The following is a 20,520-nucleotide window of genomic DNA, read 5'->3' as shown; positions in this document are numbered from 1 at the left end:
GCCTAATTTGTTGGCACATAGCTGTTCATAATATGTTTTTAAAATCCTTTGTATTTCCTTGGTGTTGGTAGTGATCTCTCCTTTCTCATTAATGATTTTATTAATTTGAGTTTATTAATTTGGTTTTCTGGGGGAGGGGCCTGTTGTGCTGATTTTCAGGTGTTAGCACTTGGGGGAGCTGCTGTGCCCCTGCCTGGTGCAGGGCTCAGTGGGGGTTGTTTACCCCGTGAGGCCCCAGGAGGAACAACCACAGTGGCGGGGCAGCTCTGGAGCCCTGGAGTCAGCTCCCACAGTAACCACAGAGCTCTCTGTCTGCAGGGCCTTGAGGTTCCGGGGTGGGGCCGCTGATCTGCTCAGCTTGAGGCAGGAGTGTCCTTGCTGTCCTGGGCCCTCCCAGCCTCTGCCTGTCCCGGGGGAGGCCGGATCCTGGGCTGTGTCCCAGTGCCCAGTGCTCCAGGGCCTGCGCTGTTGGATTCGTGCTCCCGGTGGTGCAGCCCCCTCCACGGAGCTGCCCCTGAGCCCCCCGAGCTGCTCCCGCCCCGCAGCCCCCTCCACGGAGCTGCCCCTGAGCCCCCCGAGCTGCTCCCGCCCCGCAGCCCCTTCCGTGGAGCCGCCCTCGAGCCCCCCCGAGCTGCTCCCGCCCCGCAGCCCCCTCCGCGGAGCCGCCCCCGAGCCCCCCGAGCTGCTCCGGGTCCCGCCATGCGCGCTGCAGCCCTTAGGGAGCTCGGCGCACTGTCCCGGGGCGCAGGTGTCTGTTAGTGTCCCCGGGAGCCCGAGGGCATCCCCGCCCTCCTGGGTCCTGCTCCAACTCCCTGCGAGCCCCTTTCCGCCCTGGAAGGTTGGTGCAGCTCCTGCTTCTCCGGGACGGGGCTCTCCTGTCCTGGGGACACTCGCCCTGGCCTCAGCCCGGCTCCTCGCGGGCCCCTCCCCCTTGGAGGCCTTTTGTTTCTCTATTTCTTTTACCCCGTCTTCCTACCTTGATAGAAGCATGAACTCTTCTCACTGTAGCATTCCACCTGTTCTCTCTTTAAATCTCAGGCCGAATTCATAGATTTTCAGGATGATTTGAAGTTTATCTAGGTAATTTGGTTGGGACAGGTGACTTGGGGACCCTACTCTTCTGCAATCTTGCCCCTCCCCCCATCAATATTATATTAATTATATTATTATTACTCACTTGTCATTGATAGAATTTCCAAATATTTTTTCCATCCCATGGGCTGCATTTTCATTCTGTGATCATTTCCTTTGATGCACAAAAGTTTTTCATTGTGATAAAGTTAATCTTATCTTTTTTTTTGTTATCTGTGCTTTTCCTGTCATATCCAAGAAGTTGTTGCCAAATCCAACGTCCTGAAGATTTTCCCCTTTGTTTTCTTCCAAGAGTTTTATAGTTTTAGCTCTTATGTGTAGGTTGTTGATCCATTTTGAATAAACTTTTGTACGGGGTATAAAGTAAGGATGCAACTTTGTTTTTTCTTTTGCATGTAAGTATCAAGTTTTCACATCACCATTTGTTGAAAAACAGAATTTTTCTCTTGAGCAGGTCAGTTAGTCAACCAGGTACCACAAAACAGCTACCATGATCACTGATTTGCACACAGTCCAATAGTCAGTTTGACTTTTTAAAAAATAATCTATGTACAAGGACATAAAATCACAAAGAGAAGGAGAGCTCCACTCTAAGATACTGCCTTCACTTCAGAAGTGAAGTCCTGACAGCCTTTCATCTCTCATTTAATTTCTGCCCACAAGCACAGAATTGATTTTGTCATTCATATTGTGATTCCTTAAATTTGTATCTCCTGTAAATATAACAGTAGCTGACTTTGGAGCCTCTTGCATTTTCTTTAAAACTATTTTTTCAAGATTTTATTTACTTATTCATGAGAGACATAGAGAATTAGAGATATAGGCAGAGGAAGAGGCAGGCTCATCAAGTGGAGTGCCATGTGGCACTCGATACCCGGACTCCAGGATCATGCCCTGAGCCGAAGGCAGAAGTTCAACCACTGAGCCACCCAGGTGTCCCTCTTTAAAACTATTTTTAACTGATTCATTTGTTTCTTAGAATGCTTTCTTGTGCTCTCCAACTGAGTCTTAAGGCGAACTTCATTTCCCGACACACTTGTGTATACACACAAAAGGTTTCTCATCATTTTTGAATTTGGAAAAGGGATGATTTCCTGGCTTTTAAATTTCACTCTCAATTTCTTCAACACATATATAAGCTGTGAAATACCCTTCTTCATGACCTGTAATAATCTCACAACTACTTATTCGCTTCTTTAGGTTGCTACAATTTGGGGGAATAACTTCCTGTAGAAATACCACATCTGGGCTGTACAAAGTTAAATAGGAACACACCTCTTGAGACCTCTCTTGTAGATTGTTTAGATTCAATCCATCAGCATACCATGTGATGAAGGAGAATATGCTGTCATCTTCTTGCTGACTCCTTTCAGATGTGCTAGTTTTAGAACTATCTAAATCAGTTGTCTCTTCATCCATTAGGACTCTGGACAGGACTCTGGCCCCATCAAGGTCTCTTGGCAGCTCTCCTTGGTGCTCTCCTGCACTGGCAGATTGAAGTAGGAGTTCATCGCTCTTTCCATCTCCCAGTTGTTCTAGGCCAGGTAGTGCTGAGCCACTGCAGTGTCTTACCTCACTACCCAAGCAAACTGCACACACAGAAGCCACTGCCTCTTCACCGTGGGCTCGCACTCTGCCCAATCTGCCTACAGCCGCAGCTTCTAAGTAATTCTGTGGTCCAGCTGCTCACTTCAGCAGGGTGGGAGGGACGACCTGCAGATCTGCCTAGGAGGAGTTGCAGTTATTCTTTTCTTATAGCTCTGGTTGAGTTTGCAGGTGTTCAGAAAGATTTGATAGATATCTAGCTGGATTCAAGGAAACCAGATGAAACAGCAGTGCTTTACTCTTCCACCATCACCCTCCTCCTCTTCCTTCTTCTCATTCTTGTTCTTCTCCTTCTCCTTCTTCCTCCTTTTCCTCTTCCAACCTTTTCATTTGCCAGGGTTTGTTGTGTTGTGTGTCTCTCGACTCACATCTCAGAGAACAGGGTGGTGTCCTCTTCCCTTGGGATGCTTTCCTTCCCCCTGGGCTGGGTTCACAGAGGGAGTCCAAAGAATGGACACAGAGAGGTGCAGACAGGTGGAGATCCACCAGGAGAGGGAGGCCTTGGGAGACAGGACAGCAAACTAGGCATTTGTAGGTGGGCTCTTAACTCCAGACTATGTCCTCCTTCCTTAGAATGTCTGCCATGACTGGGGAGGGGAAAAGTCATCGCCCTCTTGTAGCTCAGGGATGCTGGGGAATTACTTTCCTAATGTTTAGAGAGACTGTTTTGTATTCCCTGATGTGGGACATGTCACTCAGAGGTCCATGTCACAGGCAAGGAAGTAGCACAACCCTTTTTTCCGTTTGGGTTCTGTGTGTGTGTTTCTCTGGCTCTAGCGTTTACTTACCTTAGCTCTAGGGAAATCCTTTCCAAAGTGCCTTCTAAATTTATTTCTGTAAAATTAAGCCCATCTCTTCAGGGGAGGAAGTTTCTGCAGTCCCAAGTCTGGTTCAGTGTGTTTCATAACAGATGTGTGTCCCCAAATTAATGGGCAGCCACTAATAGGTTATTTTGCTCACTCTGTGCATGGTGCAGACAGAGTCCCAGGCCTAAACTTCTCCTCCCTCTCCTCTATGGGAACCCTAACCAGGCTGTTCCAGCACATCCCTCGGAGCTGGCCAGCCGCCCTTGCCTGCCTGCCTCAGTTTCTCCTTTTCATTGGTTCCCAGTCCCCAGCACTGGGAGTGCCAGACTGCATGAACTCTGAGACATTAGGGCTGAGCCCAGGCCTCCTTTGATGGCAGCATCATGGGAGGGAGGGCAGGGGAGACAGTTTCCATATCCACGTAGGGCCTCTGGGACCCCCAGGTAGGTACAGGAAGGAGCCTGGGGCAGCCCTGGCAGCAGCCTTGTCTGTGGAGTGCATTTGTTGGGTGCGACAGTAGAGGTGAATGGCAGGAGAAGCTATCCTGCAGTGGGAGCAGCTGTAGGACTTGAGTAGTGAGGTAGCTCATTGGGTCCTTGTGTCTGCAGTGCTGCAGCTCCTGTTGGCTCTGGCAGGAGACCGTGCATAAGGCCTTGCCAGGCATGTCACAGGTGTGCTTCTCCTGGATATGCTTTCTGGAGGCGGTAATGGTCACCAGCCACCTGTGGCCACTGGGTCCTCCCTGTGACCCCTCCATGGCCTGTACCTGCATTTCCTCCCTACCAGCTCTGATCAGCAGGGGATACTCAGAAGGCTCAGAGGCACCATGGTGCATCTCCACAGCACCCAGGGGGCCCTGACAGCCTTGGTTCCCATGAATATGGCCTCTGCCTCCAGAGCTTGTAGCCATTCTGGAACTTGTTGGTGCAAAGGCACATGTGTAGGTTCCTTTGCTCATTGTCTTCTTCTTCAAGACAAATGGGCCTGAGTGACAGTGAACACTGAGATTGGGGTTACAACATGGGGTGGCCACGGCTGTGGTGATGGTGGTTGAAGAGACATTGGCGTGGACTTAACTGAAGGAGTGGAAACCTGAGAGAGAGGAGGTGGGGGCTTCAGAGCCTCCATGGCCAATGTGGAGGAGGCAATAGTGCCCAGGGCTCAATAGCAAGGGCAGCAGGGAGAAGGGGGAGCAAGTCCACCTGAAGCAGCTGGGTCCCAGGGAGCTGGGGGGAAACATCAGAGCACCTAAGCTGCTCTGTGAGATGGAGTCAGGAAACGTGCCTCAGTAAGTTCTTCTCATAACTGGTGATGTTTGGGGCCCTGGCCTGTCCCCCAGCCTCCCACCCTCTCCCCATCAGAAAGTAAATAGCACAGGGAGAAGGGGAAGGGATTGCTCTGGGGACCAGATGCAGGATACACAGACCCTCCCCTGCACCTGCCCTTCTTTCCCTCAAGCAGAGGCACATCTGGAACAATCCCATCTTGAGGCAGGGAAGACTGCCTAGGACCCTGGGAATAGACACAGATCACACACCCAGCTGCCCCTCCCCTACTGTCCTGTCATCACAGCCCTCCTGCCAATCCTGCCAGGCTCCTTTGCCTCTGGGAATCCTAGCTCTGTGGTCTAGGCTGGGCCACTCACCCCCTCCCCAGCACAGTGCCTGGAACACAGGAGGTGCTCAGTCAGGGCCCTGGTCCCTGCTTCCTGGAGATGTGTTAGGGCAGGGGCAGTGGGATCTGTAGGTTTCCTCAGGTGAATGTTCTTCCTGAGATGGGGGGCACTTCTTTCTGTTCTAATTTCAATGTTCTATCTTAGTGTATTTAGTACAGACTCTGTCCCTTTAGAGACCTGCTGCGACCCTTTTCTCTCCTCCCTCCACCTTCACCTGAGTCCTTAAGGAATCTCCTTTAGGGTGTAGAGGACTCAGCACCCTCAAGTAGAGGTAGTAGTGCCCATTTTTCTTTAGGCTCAAGTGATTTTGAGTCCATCACTTGTACATTCATCCCTGGGTGTCTAATTAGGCCCCATTTTCTCCATCTCTGACAAGACTTGTTTCTATTTCAGGATTAATGCTCTGGGAAGAACGAGGCCCCTTCCTTTGGTCACCTATTTGTATATCTTGGAAGCCCTATCATTTGAATGTTTAGAGCAGGAAGCTCTGCTAGACAAGGACTCTATCTTTCCATTGCTTCCTCCAGCACAATGCTCAATGCACATTCAGTTAGTATATGCCAAGAATAGTGAAAGAGTGTTTCAGGGAATCCCTGTTAAAGCTTAGGCCAGTTCCCTTTTAGTTTTATTCCTGGAATGGTGTTAAGAGTGGGGAGTGAGTGATGGTGGTAGAGAATCTAGTAGGAGATTGTGGGAGAGACAGCTAGGGGGTGGTGCTTTTCTTTTTATTTAAAGGTCTGCTGAGTGGGCTCTTTAGCTGGATCTGGGACTTGCCTCTAAATCACCACAGGCTGGGCTCCACTTGGTTTGCCATACTCTCCTCCTGCCAGCCAGGGCCTCCTCCATACCCAGGACCTTGGTCTAAATTCACATCTGGCTGCCAAAAACATCTCCAACAAAGTCTCATTTCAGCCCTCGGTCCACCTCCTTACCCAAAAAGGGCCCCACTAGTCTTCCTTTGTCCACCTCAAGCTTTCTTCCTGGTTTCTGTCTAAGCCAACCCCTTTCTGGTTTCATACCACTTCCCATGGCCCCACCTCCCCATGGCCCCACCCCCCAAGGGCCCCATCTCTGATGGGCCTCTGCCAAACTTCACTCTAAGTCCTGACTGCTTGGCCAAGCCTTTCCCTGTCCTTGGGCTTGGCTTGCACTTTCTTTTTCTTTTATTTTTTAAATATTTTATTTATTTATTTATTTATTTATTTATTTATTTATTTATTCATGAGAGACACAAAGAGAGAAGCAGAGATATAGGCAGAGGGAGAGGCAGGCTCCATGCAGGAAGCCCAATGGGGCACTGGATCCCAGGACTCCAGGATCCTACCCTGAGCGAAAGGTATATGCTCAACCCCTGAGCCACCCAGGTGTCCCACGGCTTGCACTTTCATATCTGTTCTTTCTGCTCTGAGGCAAGAGAACCCCATGGGTAAGTGTTTTCCTGTGTTTATAGAGTTGGCAAGAAAACTGAGACAGAGACAGAAAAAGAGACTGGCCTTGAAGTGCAGCTGGCTGTCTCGCCCTGCTGGGTTTGAATGGAGGGTAATTCATGGTAGACCTTTGATTGGTGTGTGTTGTGTGTGTGTGTGTGTGTGTGTGTTTAAACCAGAGGACATGAGAGTTCAGGGAAGGCAGGTAGGGTTTCTGGGGTCAGAGGGTTTTGGAGGTGTACACTCTATTCTCCTCCTTATCAGAAAGGGTCTCAGCTCTGATGAGGACAATCAGAATAGGAGATTATTCAGCTATTCCTTGGAACTTCTCCTCCAGCGTCCTCCCACCTGTTTGCCCTGCTCTCCTTCCGGCCTTTTCCTTTCTGACCTGGTGCACAGCTTGCTTTCTTCATCTCTGTCTCTCCCAGAGGGCTCAGCACACAGTGTGCTTAGACATGTTATGTAATGAATGAAGATTCTCCCACCTGGCTCTGCTGCCTTCTTCATGTTTTGCTTCACTTTCTCCCTGGAGATTCTGAAAGTCTCTGTCTCTCATCTTCTTAGAGAGGACATCTGTATGAACTTTGCAGAATAACAGGTCCAGTTTGATAGGTGGGCCCCCATCACCAGGGAGGATTTGAAGGTGTTCTTCCTCCAGGCTCACAGAGTTAGATATGTGTTTTTACAGTGTCTCAAAGTATCTCCCTGCCTTTCTTATCTAATGTTAAAGATTTTATTTTTTTATTTATTCATGAGAGACACACAAAGAGAGGCAGAGACATAGGCAGAGGGAGAAGCAGGCTCCCTGTGGGGAGCCTGATGTGGGACTTGATCCTAGGACCCCAGGATCACGACCTGAGCCAAAGGCAGATGCTCAACCACTGAGCCACCCAAATGCCCTTTATCTCATTTTAAAAGGTTGTGGTGGGGATTGATTATGGACCAGGTCAGGCTGTAGGAGGAAAGATAACCAAGTTCTCTTGGGGTGTGGCTGCCTAGTGGTCTTTGAAACACTTTATGAAGGCTTGTTTGAGTCCCCAAGTATATTATACATGAGCCTGTACTAAATAAACCTTAAAACTGAAGGGCTCTCTTGTGTCTTTTAGAATCTATCAATCATGACAGGTATATTGGAGGAGAAGCCTGAAGTAGGACTGACTTCTGATGTCTTCAGCAGACAGTTTACTGTTATCACAATACATATTTTCAACTTGTAAATTTAAGGTCTTTGGAATCTTAAACTGTGCTCCCTTTCCCTCTTCCTCACAGCTAGGTACACTTTGGCTAGCACTGAACACCAGAAACCCACACAACACTTATCCATGCATGACACCTGTTTTCTTGAATGTATATGGCAAATGTTGATTTCTAGGCTTTCTTTCTCTTGCCATCTAGCAGTTTTTGGGTAACTTCTCTCCATCATCATTTGATGCATGTTACATGCTTCCAGGTGACAGATTCAATTTAACCTCAAAGTAAAGTCAAGTGGAAAGGTGAAGTTGCTTCACCGAGTATATTCCAAATTGATAAATATGAGTTTTGGATTATATCCTTTTGGTTTATCCTCTTTCATTTTTTCTTTTATCTCCTAGAAATCACAAAGCAGAGTGGAGAGTAGAAAGAACTAGGGGAGAGAGATAAAGAGTGTCCCAGAAAAAGTGGTGGTGGAGGCTCTTTATTGTAGATTATGTTGCCTGAGCTGGGTGAGGCAGGTGGGTCTTGGTAGAGAAGTCATATGGATCTACATTTGGATCAGATCTCAGGACTTCAGGGCATGATATAACATTCATATGACTCAGATGATCTGGTATATTTCTTACAACGAAACAAAACAAATTAACTTTTCAAGGTGGATGGTCGTGGTGTGGAATAGGGCAGTAAGTAGGGCACAGTCGGGTGATAGAAGACAGAGAGAAGGAGATAGCAGAGTCCTTACATGGGAGGACAAAGGAACACATTTAACGATATGAAGGAAGATAGCCAGAGAGATAGTTGGCCCTTCCTAAGCCACGGAGTGTGCAGTGTATTACTAAGGGTGTGTACTGGGAGAAGGTACGTGGAAAAAGGAGTCATGGGTTCTGATCATTCATGACTGCTAGTCGAAAAGTGGAGGCAGAGTATGGGATCACTGGATAGAATTCTAGATTCTCTTTTTACAGGTAAAGGAAGGGTCAGTGGGTGGGGAAAACAAAACTGTCGGGAAGATTTCTTGGAAAAAATGAGTGTAGATCAGTGCTCATTGTAGATCAAGGGCATCCTACATTAGAGTTGTAATTTGGAAAATAAATAGTTGTAGTTTGGACAGGCAGATGGATATCCTTGTACTGTTTTCTCCTGAGAACTTTTATTAGGTATCCTATGTTGACAGGATTCAGTGGTTGAGAAAACGGAGCAGACGATCATGAGGGAAAAAAGGAGAAACTGATTTTCAATGTTGACATCAATGTATCATATCGCTTTCTAATCCCTTAATTATACACCATTCCTGCATTTTCCCAGCTCTCTTTCTGATTCTTGTTTAGAAATTCTAATTCTGATTCTTCCTGGTAGCCCATGTAGTTTCTGAAGACCTCTAGAAGCAGATGCTCAGGCTTTTCTGATTTGCCACATTATTTTGGTGTGATAGAAATGTTAAAAATTTCCAGAACTGGATTCTGCCTGAAACTGAACCTGAGGAATGTTGCATTTCACTGTTTTCTGTGAAGTTATCCCAGAGGGTCTAAGAAAAGTCACCATCTTCAGTCATTCCAGAATGATGCTAGATAATGTAGAGTCTATGCAGCCTCTAGAGAAGCTCTAGCTCTGATTATTCACCCAATTAATCGTGCAATGATACTAGTTTGGTGTGTGCTTGTAGCAGAAACTCCATAGATATTGTGGGAGGGAAGCAACAATGTTTTGGTCTTTATCTACACAGATTTTGGTCTACATTTATGTGGATGGATCTGGTCTATATGTAGTTGGTCTGGAGCATGTTAGTCTGCATCAGGATGGGTTTTCACTGACTTGGAATTCAGCCTCTTCCAAACTGGGATGGGATTTGGGAGATACAGTGCTAGGGGTGGTAAGTGAGTGGGAGGAGGTGGCTGTGTTTCCTCTTGGTCTAATGAGCATACAGTTTGGAGGTTGCCATGCTTCAAGTTCAAGTCTGGATTGCACTTTGTAATATTTACTTGCAGAATTACGGTTTTAGCCTCATGGAGAGGACATGAAACAGGTTCTACTCTAAGGAGGTTTTATTTTAGAAAGGGAGATATAGGTTTCTTCCCAGTAGTATGCAAAGAGTATATAGTACAAAGTAAGATCATGGGTGGGAGGATGCCTGGAAAGTGATCCCTTTTGTGAGGTTTTTCTCAGAAGACTCTCAGGAGATAAGTTGGCATATTTATTTTCTTTAGTATGAGTTGAATTTGGTTACTTTAATTTTCTTTCTAAACTTTCAGTGAAAGGGTCCTTCAGGGTCCTTCTCTTTTCTCAGGGGAGAAATTAAATTACATACTTATTGCTACTGCAGTGGTTTCTCTCTACTGGCCTTTTCAGCACAGAAATATATATACATATATTTATACATATATAATATATATGTATATATACATACACATACATATATACATATATAATTTATACATATATATATTGCATCTTATTATCTAGATCCGTATTAGTATCTGTAGGAAATATTTAACTGGAACTGTCTGGTTGGGCAAATTGGGTTTATAGGTTCAAGGTGTGATGGAATTTATTTTGTTTTGGTGGGAGGCATGGGAGGAAAGCCCGAAAGGCTGTATTTATCGGATCATGTCCCAAACTGAAATGTAGCTTGAACTGATGTTTTCATTGGAAACAGTTATACGCAATGCCAAGCTGGAGCAGTATCGCTTCTTCCAGGCAGCCTTCCCAGGATGACCCACAATGCATGGAAGACTCACTAGTCTTGCCAATTCTGGAAAATGAGGTCCTTACTACACTTGTCTTCCATCAGCTAGGAAGCCATGTGGGATCTTTACGTGCCCTTGCTATGACTGTTCATGTCTGATTTAGGAATTCTCTACCTGGTTCATAGTTTATGTAACTTTTACTTATTTCGGCAGGTGTGTATGTGTGGGATGTTCACAAAATGCCCTTAATTGTAAGTTCCCAGAGCAGTTAATTGTCTATTTGCCACTATTGTCTTGCACTGAGTATGTGATGATTTGGAGGTAACGGTAGTGGTATTGATAACTTAGAGGGGAAGAGAAATATTGTTTTTCCTTGAGTTCTTTTGCACAGTGAATCAGTGTGGTGCCTGAATTTTCTAAGTTGGAATTTGCCCCTGTATTCATTTACACTTAGTTGAAATCTGATCTTGAATAGGTGTCCAGTCTTTCACGCTTAGATACTTTTTGTGGTTTCTACTTGAGCAACCATCCAATTTCTCACTTTAGACCCAATCCAAGGTCAACAAAACCCATCTGTGTCATTACTAACAGACAATACAGGAAAAAATGGTAGCAAATACAGAGAATTCTTTTCTCTGGGAGCTTATAATATATGGCATTTCGTGGATACTTCCTTATTCTGCAGAATAGCTGGTCCAGTTTGATAAGGTGGTCCCCCATCACCAAAGGGGATTTGAAGGTCTTCATCCTCCGGGCTCAAAGAGCTAAATATTTTTACAGCTGCTGATGGTATCTCCCTGCCTTTCTTATATAATTTAAAAAATTGTGGGTGGGGATGGGTTATAGGCTGGGTCAGTCTATAGGAGGAAAGATTACCAAATTCTCCTGGAGTATGCCTGCCTAGTGGTCTTTAAAACACTGGGTCGCCAAAAAGCAGTTTGCTGTTATCACAAAACATATTTGCAACTCTTTAAACTTGAAGGCCCTTGGAGTCTTAAACTGGACTCCACCCTACCTACCCCCATGCACACTGTGGGCAGTAGGCCAGCATCAAAGCCCAGACTACACTTATCCATGTGAGACACCTGTTTTATTGATTATATGTGGCACATGGTAATTTCTAGATTGTCTTTCTCTCGCCCTGTAGTAGTTTTTGGGCAACTTCTCTCCATTATCAACTGAAACATGCTACATGCGTCTAGAAGGCAGATACATTTTATCCTTAGTTTAAGCAAAATCATGGTGAAAGGGCAATTTCTTTACCAAGTATTTTCCAAATTGATAAATATGATTTCTGTATTAATTTCCTTGGTTTATCCTTGTCCATTTTTTCTCTGATCATCACAGATAACACAAAGCAGAGTAGGGATTAGAAAAAACTAGGGAAGAGGGATAAAGAATGTCCCTAGTGGTGGAGGCTCTTGGTTGTAGATTATGTTGCCTAAGCTGGGGTAAGGCAGATAGATCTTGATGTAGAAGTCTTATGGGTCTATATTTGGATAAGTTCTCAGGATTTTGAGGCACGAAAGAACTTTCATATGTTTCACATGATCAGATGTCTTTCCTTCAATAAAACAAAACAAAACAATTAACTTTCCAAGGAGATGGTGGCAGTGTGGAGAAGCTACCTAGGCCTATGAGAGGACCAAGCACAGTCTGGTGAGAGAGACAAAGAGACAGAAACAGCTGAGTCCTTCTGTGGAAGGACAGAAGGACACACTTAAAGATTTGAAGGAAAATAACCAGAGAGATAGTTGGCCTTTCCTAAGCCACTGGGTGTGGAGTGTATTACTGAGGTTGTGTATTGGGAGGAAGTGCATGGTAGAAGGAGCCATATGCTCTGACTAATCTGACCTGCTTGTCTATATGTGGAGACAGAGTATAGTGATGGATGCGACCACTGGATGAATTTCTAGATTCTGTGCTTAGAAGAAAAGAGGGGGTTTTGAGGGAATAAAACAGAGGTGCTTAGTAAGCCTTCTTGGCAAAAGTGATGTGGCTCTGGGCTCCCTTACACTATAGTTGTAATTTGGAGCATAAGGTGGACAGGCAGATGGATTTCCTTCTATCTGCTTTCTTGTGAGGGCTTTTATTAGATGTTCTGTGTTGACAGCATTCAGGATTAAGAAAATGAAGAATCATAGGTAGAAGTTGAGAAGAAAGTTATTTTTACTGTTGACATAGGTGTGTCCCATCACTTTCTAATTCCTTGGAATTAGTGTGTCACTTAATTGCACACCCTTCCTGGCTTTTCTCAGATCTCTTTCTCATTCCTGTTTGGACAATCTCATTCTGATTCTTCTGGATAGCCCATTACTTTATTGTTTTTTTTTTTACATCTGCATGCTGATTTTTATTTCTATTATTATTATTATTATATTTTTAAATTGGAGTTCTATTTGCCAACATATAGTATAACACCCAGTGCTCATCCCGTCATGTGCCCCCCTCAGTGCCTGTCACCCAGTCACCCCACCCGCCTGCCTACCTCCCCTTCCACTACCCCTTGTTTGTTTCCCAGAGTTAGGAGTCCATTAATTCCTGAATAACTCTAAAGCTAAAAGCTTTAGAGAAGCCAAAGCTCAGGCTTTTCTGATTTGTTATATTAATCATCTTGTTTTGGTATAAACACAGATGTGAAGAATTTCCAACACTGTATTCTGACTGAATCTCAACCTGTCAATCTGTCAAATCAAGGAATGTTGCATTTCACCCTGTCTTCTCTCAAGTTATCCTGGAGGGACTAAGAAAAGTTTCCTGTTCACAACCATCCCAGAATGACACTAGATAATATGGAGTCTATAAAACCTGGAGAGAAGCTCTGGTAATCTGATTATTTACCCAAATAATGATGCCATGATCTAGCACAGTCTTGCTGCTAGTGGGGACACCACATATTTTGTAGGAAGGAAGCAAAATGTTTTAGTCCACATCTACATAGATTTTGATCTACATCTGCGTGGATGGATTTGGTCTACATACAGTGGGTGTGGAGGGTGTTAGTCTGCATCAGGATGAGGTTTCAGTGACTTTGAATTCTGCCTCTGCCTGCCTGGATGGGATTTGAGAGGTGTAGTGCTGGGGGCAGGAGGGTAGGTAGGTGAGTTGGAGAAGATGGCTGTGTTTCCTCTTCATCTAATGAGCAGACAGTTTGGGGGCTTCCATGCCTTCAAATTCAAGTCTCGGTTACCCGTAGTAATATTTACTTGCAGAATTAGGGTTTCTAGCCTCAAGGAGAGGAACATGAAGCAGGTTCTATCCTAAGGAGTTTTTATTTTCTTTTCTTAAAATATTTATTTATTTATTCATGAAAGACACAGAAAGAGGCAGAGACACAGGCAGAGGGTGAAGCAGGCTCCTCACAGGGAGCCTAATGCAGGACTTGATCCCGGATCCCGTGATCATGACCTGAGCCAAAGGCAAGCACCCAACCTGAGTGATCTAGGCATCCCAGGAGTTTTTATTTTCAAAAGAGACAAAAAGGATTCTTCCAAGTAACATGCAAACAGAATATGGTACAAAATAAGATCAGTACAAAATAGAGAGCATGCCTATTATTTGTAAATTATTTGTTCAGTGAGGTTGTTTGCAGATGACTCCTGGGAGATATGTTTGTGTATTTATTTTCTTTGGTATGAGCTGAGTTCTGTTACTACAGCTTTCTTTCCAACCTTTCAAGGAAGTTATCTGACCTTTCCTTCTCTTTCCCCAGGAGAGATGTCACACATTTATTAGGACTGTAATGGTTTCTCTCTTTCATTTCTGTGCAGACCAGGACTGAGAATTATCATCATCATCATCATCATCAATCATCATCTTCATCATCATCATCATCGTTTTATCTTCATTCATGATCTGTATTAGTATCTATAGCAAATATTTAACTGGATCTGTCTAGTTGGACAAACTGGATTTATTGAGTCAAGGTGCAGTGGATTTTGTTTTGTGGTTTTGGTGGGGGGCATGGGAAGAAGGCCTGAAGGGGCTTGACATATTGGATCATGACCTAGGCTGAGGATATGCCTGAGCTAATGGTTTCCTAGGAAATAGTTATACACAATGCCAAGATGGGAGTAATTCCCTCCTCTTTCATGCTGGTGACCCACAGTTCACAGAAGATTCTCAGTCATCTTCCCAACACCAGAAAGTGCAGTCCTCAATATTCTTTACCTTCCATCAACTAGGAAGCCATGTGGGAGCTTGACATGCCCTTGCCTTGACTGTTTATTTTTACTTAGGAATACTCTTCCTAGTTTGTAGATTATGTATTCTTCTACCTATTTCAGCATGTGGGGGGTTTTTCACAAATTGTACTAAATTTTAAGTTCCCAGAGAGGAGGATCTGTATATGCCACCATTGTATTTCACTGTGTGTAACTGAGTGTGTGGTGATTGAGGGTAATGGTGTTGGTGTTGATAAATTACTGGGAAGGAATTTGTTGCTTTTGATTGAGTTCTTTTGCACAAAGAATCCCTGTGGTCCCTCCATTTTCTAATTTGGAATTTGCTTTTGAATTCATTTATACTTAGTTCAAATCTGATCTTTAATAGATTGAATTCAGTCTTTCTCACTTAGAAGCTTCATGTGGTTTCTATTTGAAAGACCATGCAATTTCTCTGTTTAGGCCCAACCCAAAGTCCCCTGAACACATCTACATAGTTATTCACAGACAGAACATGAGAAACAAGAGCAAATACAGAAAACCCTCATCATAGGAGCTTACAATATAAGTTCATTTCATCAATACTTCCCTATCCTCCTGAAACAAGTGAGATCCTATTCTACACACCATTGAATCCTTTGTTGTACACTCCTCCCTCTGCAGGCTAGCCTTACATGTAGTTATGGCTGTTAGCGAATCATGTCATGTTCCCTAATGTCAAATCATTAGGTGACTTGTTTTACAACTAAAGTAAAGCAATAAAACTCTCCATTGTTGCCTGTTCAGTAGTCACACATCAAGGAGAGGACACTGGAGCAAATCACTATTGTCACAGGTAATACACTTTGTTCCAGTTGACTTGGGTTACTTCCCTTGTACTTTCACTTTGTTGTGGTGAAAGAGAATTGGACCTCAGTTCTTGTGTCAGATCTCTGACAAGCAAAATGGGCTGGAGGGCCTAAAGTACTTCCTTGGCTGTGGCCAGTTAACTCTTTGTACCTCAGGCTTCAGCTGGGGAATGAAAGGCAAGTTGCAACCAACATCAGCCAGAAGCTCTGCTCCTGGGCTCCACCTCACCACCTACTACTCCTTCTCTCTTCCCTAACTGGGATTTCTCCCAGTGCAGCATTCTAGGCCCTGAGGTATACCACTGGACATTAATGAAGGGAGAGCATGGGGCAAGTGGAGCATACTGGAAAGATCTGATATCTATCTGTAGGTGTGACCAAGCCATTTCTGGAAGTAGAGTCATGATGGACAGGATTTGGAAAGAATGTTTTTAGGCAGAGAGGGACAGTCTGTGTGAGGGCTGATGTTAATGTCAGCAAGATATGTATGTGTGGGGAAATATTTGTCCTGTTCAAGTAGGAGCTACATAAAAGGTTAATAGTAGAAGCAAGTAGTAGGACAGTGAGGAGAATGACTTAGAGATACAATCTTAGAAATTTGGATTTGATAGAGAGCAGGAAACTCAGGTCTGTTTGGGATAGTGTGTGTGTGTGTGTATGTGTGTGTGTGTGTGTGTGTTTGTGTGTCTTCTTAAGACTTAAGGAAAGTGTAGTTTTCCATAAGGAGGGTAGAGAGCATTCACATTTCAATTATCTGGTGCAATGTGATTGTCAGAAAGAATGTGATCTAGGGACTTTATGCTGCTTTATTTTTTTTTTATGCTGCTTTAAAGAAGGGCAGCTCTCTTTGATGGATGCTGCTTGAAACTGAATGAGATGTGATAGTGTCTCATTGTTAGATTTACCAATTTTATGGACCAGGAGTATAGCAGGAGGCTGGCCCTGGATATGCAGTATTTGCAATCCATAGAACCTTGTAGGTAGAGGTTGTATGGACAAGGCGCTGAATGTCTATGTGACTTCATGTCAGCTGAATTGAGTTGAGGGCTAGATTGGTGATTCTGAAATATCTGAAACCAATTATTTCAGTTAGGATTCCTTATATTTCTTTTTGCAATTTCCTCCAATAAAGTCCTTAGAGGCTGCTTTGTCAATCCTCTTTTTTCTGGACATATTTATGGTTTTCATGTTTTGAAACTAAAACAGAAAGGTTATCTTTTATCTTCTCTGTTGATCTTCCTATACTAATAGCATGTTCACAATGCCCATTATTCCTTATCAAATCCATATTTGTTAATAACATAAAAATATAGAAATATAGAGAGGTGAATCCAAAATAGACAAAGATGTCTATAATGATGCCTGATGTGCATTGGTCTTTGCTATTCTTTCCATGAGTGATCAATAAATATTTACAATGTACCTAGAGGTGCTGTGTGCTCAGAGCTGGTCACAGTCATAGGTCACAGTGGAGAACACTGATGCCCATTTTTTTTTCGTCTCAGGAGGGTGTCATATTTGGCATCTAGAGATCTATTATCCTATATTTCTACTCACAGCCAAGCAAAAGGAAATGGGCTAAAGTTTTGGGCAGGAAATAAAATCATATCTGGGTCCACTGGAATAGGTACAGAAATACTTTGGAATATTCTTGGCATCTCAAAGAATAGTCTGGAGACATTCTGGCCCTATATTAGGTTTGGATTTTAGCAGAACATATTTTAGATAGAGCTCTCAGATTTAATGATCCCAGTACTTCTAAATCTTGGCCCATCAGTATTCACTTGGGAGATGGGAGAAGATAGGTAAAGACTTCTTCTTCTTTGACTTATCACTAAGAAAATACTCAAATACTACTTTACTAGCCATGCCCTAGAGTCTTGACTCTTTGTGGAGGTTAGGTGCTGCCATTGAATGAACATGGTCTTTGAAGTAACAAAGACCAAGTTCAATTCCTGCTCTTCTTTGTACTTGCTGTATGAGCTTGGGACAGTTGTCTCTCCTCTCAGTCTGTAATGTGGAATAACAATATTTATGTCATTGGATTGTTATGGGGCTTAAATGAAATAAAGTCTGTGCATTCCTTGAAGCTCAACAAGTTCTGGTTCTCTTTCATCCGTATGTCCATGTATCCCTAAATCTTACACATATACCTGGTTTCCCTATTTGCCAGATACCATTTTTCTCTGCCTCTCGCCTATGCACAGGTTCCCCAATGCCTCTAGAGTTCAAGTCCCGGGCTCAGATGTATTCGTTTGTGTTAGTCCAACAAAATAACAATAAAGGGATAGAGTTTTTATAACCATACTAACACGAGTCGAGGGAGTATTTACTTCTAGGAATTTTTGCTTGCTGACAATTTGGGTTGTAAATCAAAGCCAAAGGAGTTCTGGCTTTCCACCCACTCCTCTGATCTAATGATCCTTATCTGGGGCTAGATCATCCTGGATGGGATTTTGTTTTAGCCAAAAGTGATGGCAAGCTTGTTTATAAGGGAAGTTTAAGGAAGGAGAAACCATAGCCTATACTACTGAGACATTGTTGCTTTCCTCCTACAGTTTTTGTTTGACAAATATCAAACCTAAAGAAAGTTTCAAGAATAGTAGTCTTAACACCCTTTTATCTTTCAATGAGATTGAGCAATGTAATAGATTTTGGATATTTGCCCTTTAATATTTTGCCACATGCATTTCCTCTCTCCTGTGTGTGTGTGTGTGTGTGTGTGAGTGTGTGTTTGTATGAAGTGTGGTCCGTATTCAAAGTTTATTAATTATTCAATTTTTTTATTAGTAAAATGTTTCTCCCTGATCCAGGTGCAATCCAGGGTTCTGTATTACATCTCATGGTCATGTCTCATTATTCTCCTTTAATCTGCAATAGGTCCTCAGCCTGCCATTCCCAACATGACAGTTTTGAACAGTGTAGGTCAGCTATTTTATAGCAAGTCAGCTTTCTGTGGAAAATTGCTTTGTAGACTGAACAGTTTTTTTTATTTCAAGTTTTTATTCTAGGTAGTTAACATATTTGATAAAATTGATTTCAGGTGTAGAATTTAGTGATTCATCACTTACAGCTAACACCCAGTGCTCATCATAACAAGTGCCCTCTTAAAAACCCACCATCCATCCTCTACCCACTTTCTTCCATCAACCCTCAGTTTGTTCTCTACCATTAAGAGTCTCTTATGACTTGCTTCTCTCTCTGTTTTTATTTCATTTTTCCTTCTCTTCCCCTGTGTTCATCTGTTTTGTTTCTTAAGTTCCACATATGAGTGAAATGATGTGGTATTTGTCATACTGTGACTGACTTACTTCACTTAACATAATACATACAGTCAAGTTATATCCACATTGTTGTGAATGACAAGATTCTTCTTTTCAATGGCTGAGTAATATTTCATTGTGTGTGTGTATGTGTGTGTGTGTGCGTGTGCATCTCACATCTTCTTTATCTGCTCATAGTTGATGGACATCTAGGCTCTTTCCATAATTTCACTATTGTTGATAATGCTGCTATAAATAGTAAGGTGCATGTGGCCCTTTAAATCATTATTTTTTATCCTTTGGTAAATACCTAGCAGTACAATTGCTGGATTATAGGGTAGTTCTATTTTAACTTTTTTGAGAAACCTCCACACTGTTCTCCAGAGTGACTGCACCAGTTTGCATTTGCACCAACAGTGTGGGAGAGTTCCCCTTTCTCCACATCCTTACCAACACCTGTTGTTTTCTGTATTGTTAATTTTAGTCATTCTGACAGGTGTGTGGTGATACCTCATTATGGTTTTGATTTGTATTTCCCTGATGATGAGTGATGTTGAGCATCTTTTCACGTGTCTGTTAGCAATCTGGGTGTCTTCTTTGGAAAAATGTCTGTTCAAGTCTTACGCCCATTTATTATTGGGGTTATTGGGATCCCTGGGTGGTGCAGCGGTTTGGCGCCTGCCTTTGGCCCGGGGCACGATCCTGGAGACCCGGGATCGAATCCCACATCAGGCTCCTGGCATGGAGCCTGCTTCTCCCTCTGCCTGTGTCTCTGCCTCTCTCTCTCTCTCTCTTTCTGTGACTATCATAAATAAATAAAAATATTTAAAAATAAAAAAATATTATTGGGGTTATTTATTTTTGGAGTGTTAAGGTTGATAAATTCTTTATAGATTTTGGATATTTGCCCTTTATCAGATATGCCATTTGCAAATATTTTCTGCCATTACATAGGCTGTCTTTTAGTTTTGATTGTTACCTTTGCTGTGAAGAAGATTTTTATCTTGATGAAGTCTCAGTAGTTCTTTTTTCCTTTGGTTGCCCTTGCCTCTGGAGATGTGGCTGTAAGAAGTTGCTATGTCTGAGATCAAAGATGTTCCCAGCTGTGTTCTTCTCTGGGATTCTGAGGGTTTTCTGCCTCACGTTGAGAAGATTCTTCATCCATTTTTACTTTATTTTTATTTTGAAAATTTTATTTATTTGACAGAGAAAGAGCAAGCAAGCACAAGCAGGGGGAGTGGCAGGGGGAGAAGCAGACTCCATGTTGAACAGGGCACTCAATGCCGAGGACTATCGCAGGGCCCTGAGTTCATGACCTGAGCTAAAGGCAAACACTTAACTGACTGAGCCACCCAGGTGCCCCATTTTGACTTTTGTGTATGCAGTAAGAAGTGGTCCAGTTTCATTCTTCTACATGTTGCTATCCAGTCTGCCCAGCACCATTTGTTGAAGAGACTGCCTTTTTTTCCTTTGGATATTCTTTCCCATTTTGTTAAAGAATATTTGACCCTATAATTGTGGGTCCATTTCTGGTTTTCTCTTCTGTTCCATTGATATATGTGTTTGTTTTGTGCTAGTACAATACTGTCTTGATGACTATGGCTTTGTGATACAGCTTGAAGCCCAGAATTGTGATACCTCCAGCATTGCTTTTCTATTTCAAGATTGCTTGGGCTGTTTGGGACCTTTTGTGGTTCCATACAAATTACTATAGTTGTCCTGGCACTGCGAAAAATGTTGGTAGCATTTTGATAGGGATTTCA

General features: G+C 43.4%; 1 protein-coding gene and 1 pseudogene across 1 annotated transcript in view; one reads left to right on the top strand and one right to left on the bottom strand.

Annotated features, from left to right (window-relative positions):
* Positions 1 to 1,737: 1,737 nt before the first annotated feature.
* On the bottom strand, positions 1,738 to 4,260 carry LOC112665612 (tyrosyl-DNA phosphodiesterase 2-like; annotated as a pseudogene).
* Positions 4,261 to 6,292: 2,032 nt separating this feature from the next.
* The window catches only part of LOC112665497 (cationic amino acid transporter 3-like), a 30,118-nt gene continuing 15,890 nt past the window's right edge, over positions 6,293 to 20,520 (top strand). The window contains 3 exon segments of the mRNA XM_035707406.2: positions 6,293 to 6,604; positions 13,118 to 13,307; positions 14,254 to 14,409. The gene's annotated coding sequence lies outside the window, so the exon portion shown is untranslated.

The sequence above is a fragment of the Canis lupus genome, chromosome 27, assembly GCF_003254725.2.
Source record: "Canis lupus dingo isolate Sandy chromosome 27, ASM325472v2, whole genome shotgun sequence".
In the NCBI taxonomy this organism is placed as follows: domain Eukaryota; kingdom Metazoa; phylum Chordata; class Mammalia; order Carnivora; family Canidae; genus Canis; species Canis lupus.
This window is presented reverse-complemented; position numbering and strand designations above follow the sequence as displayed.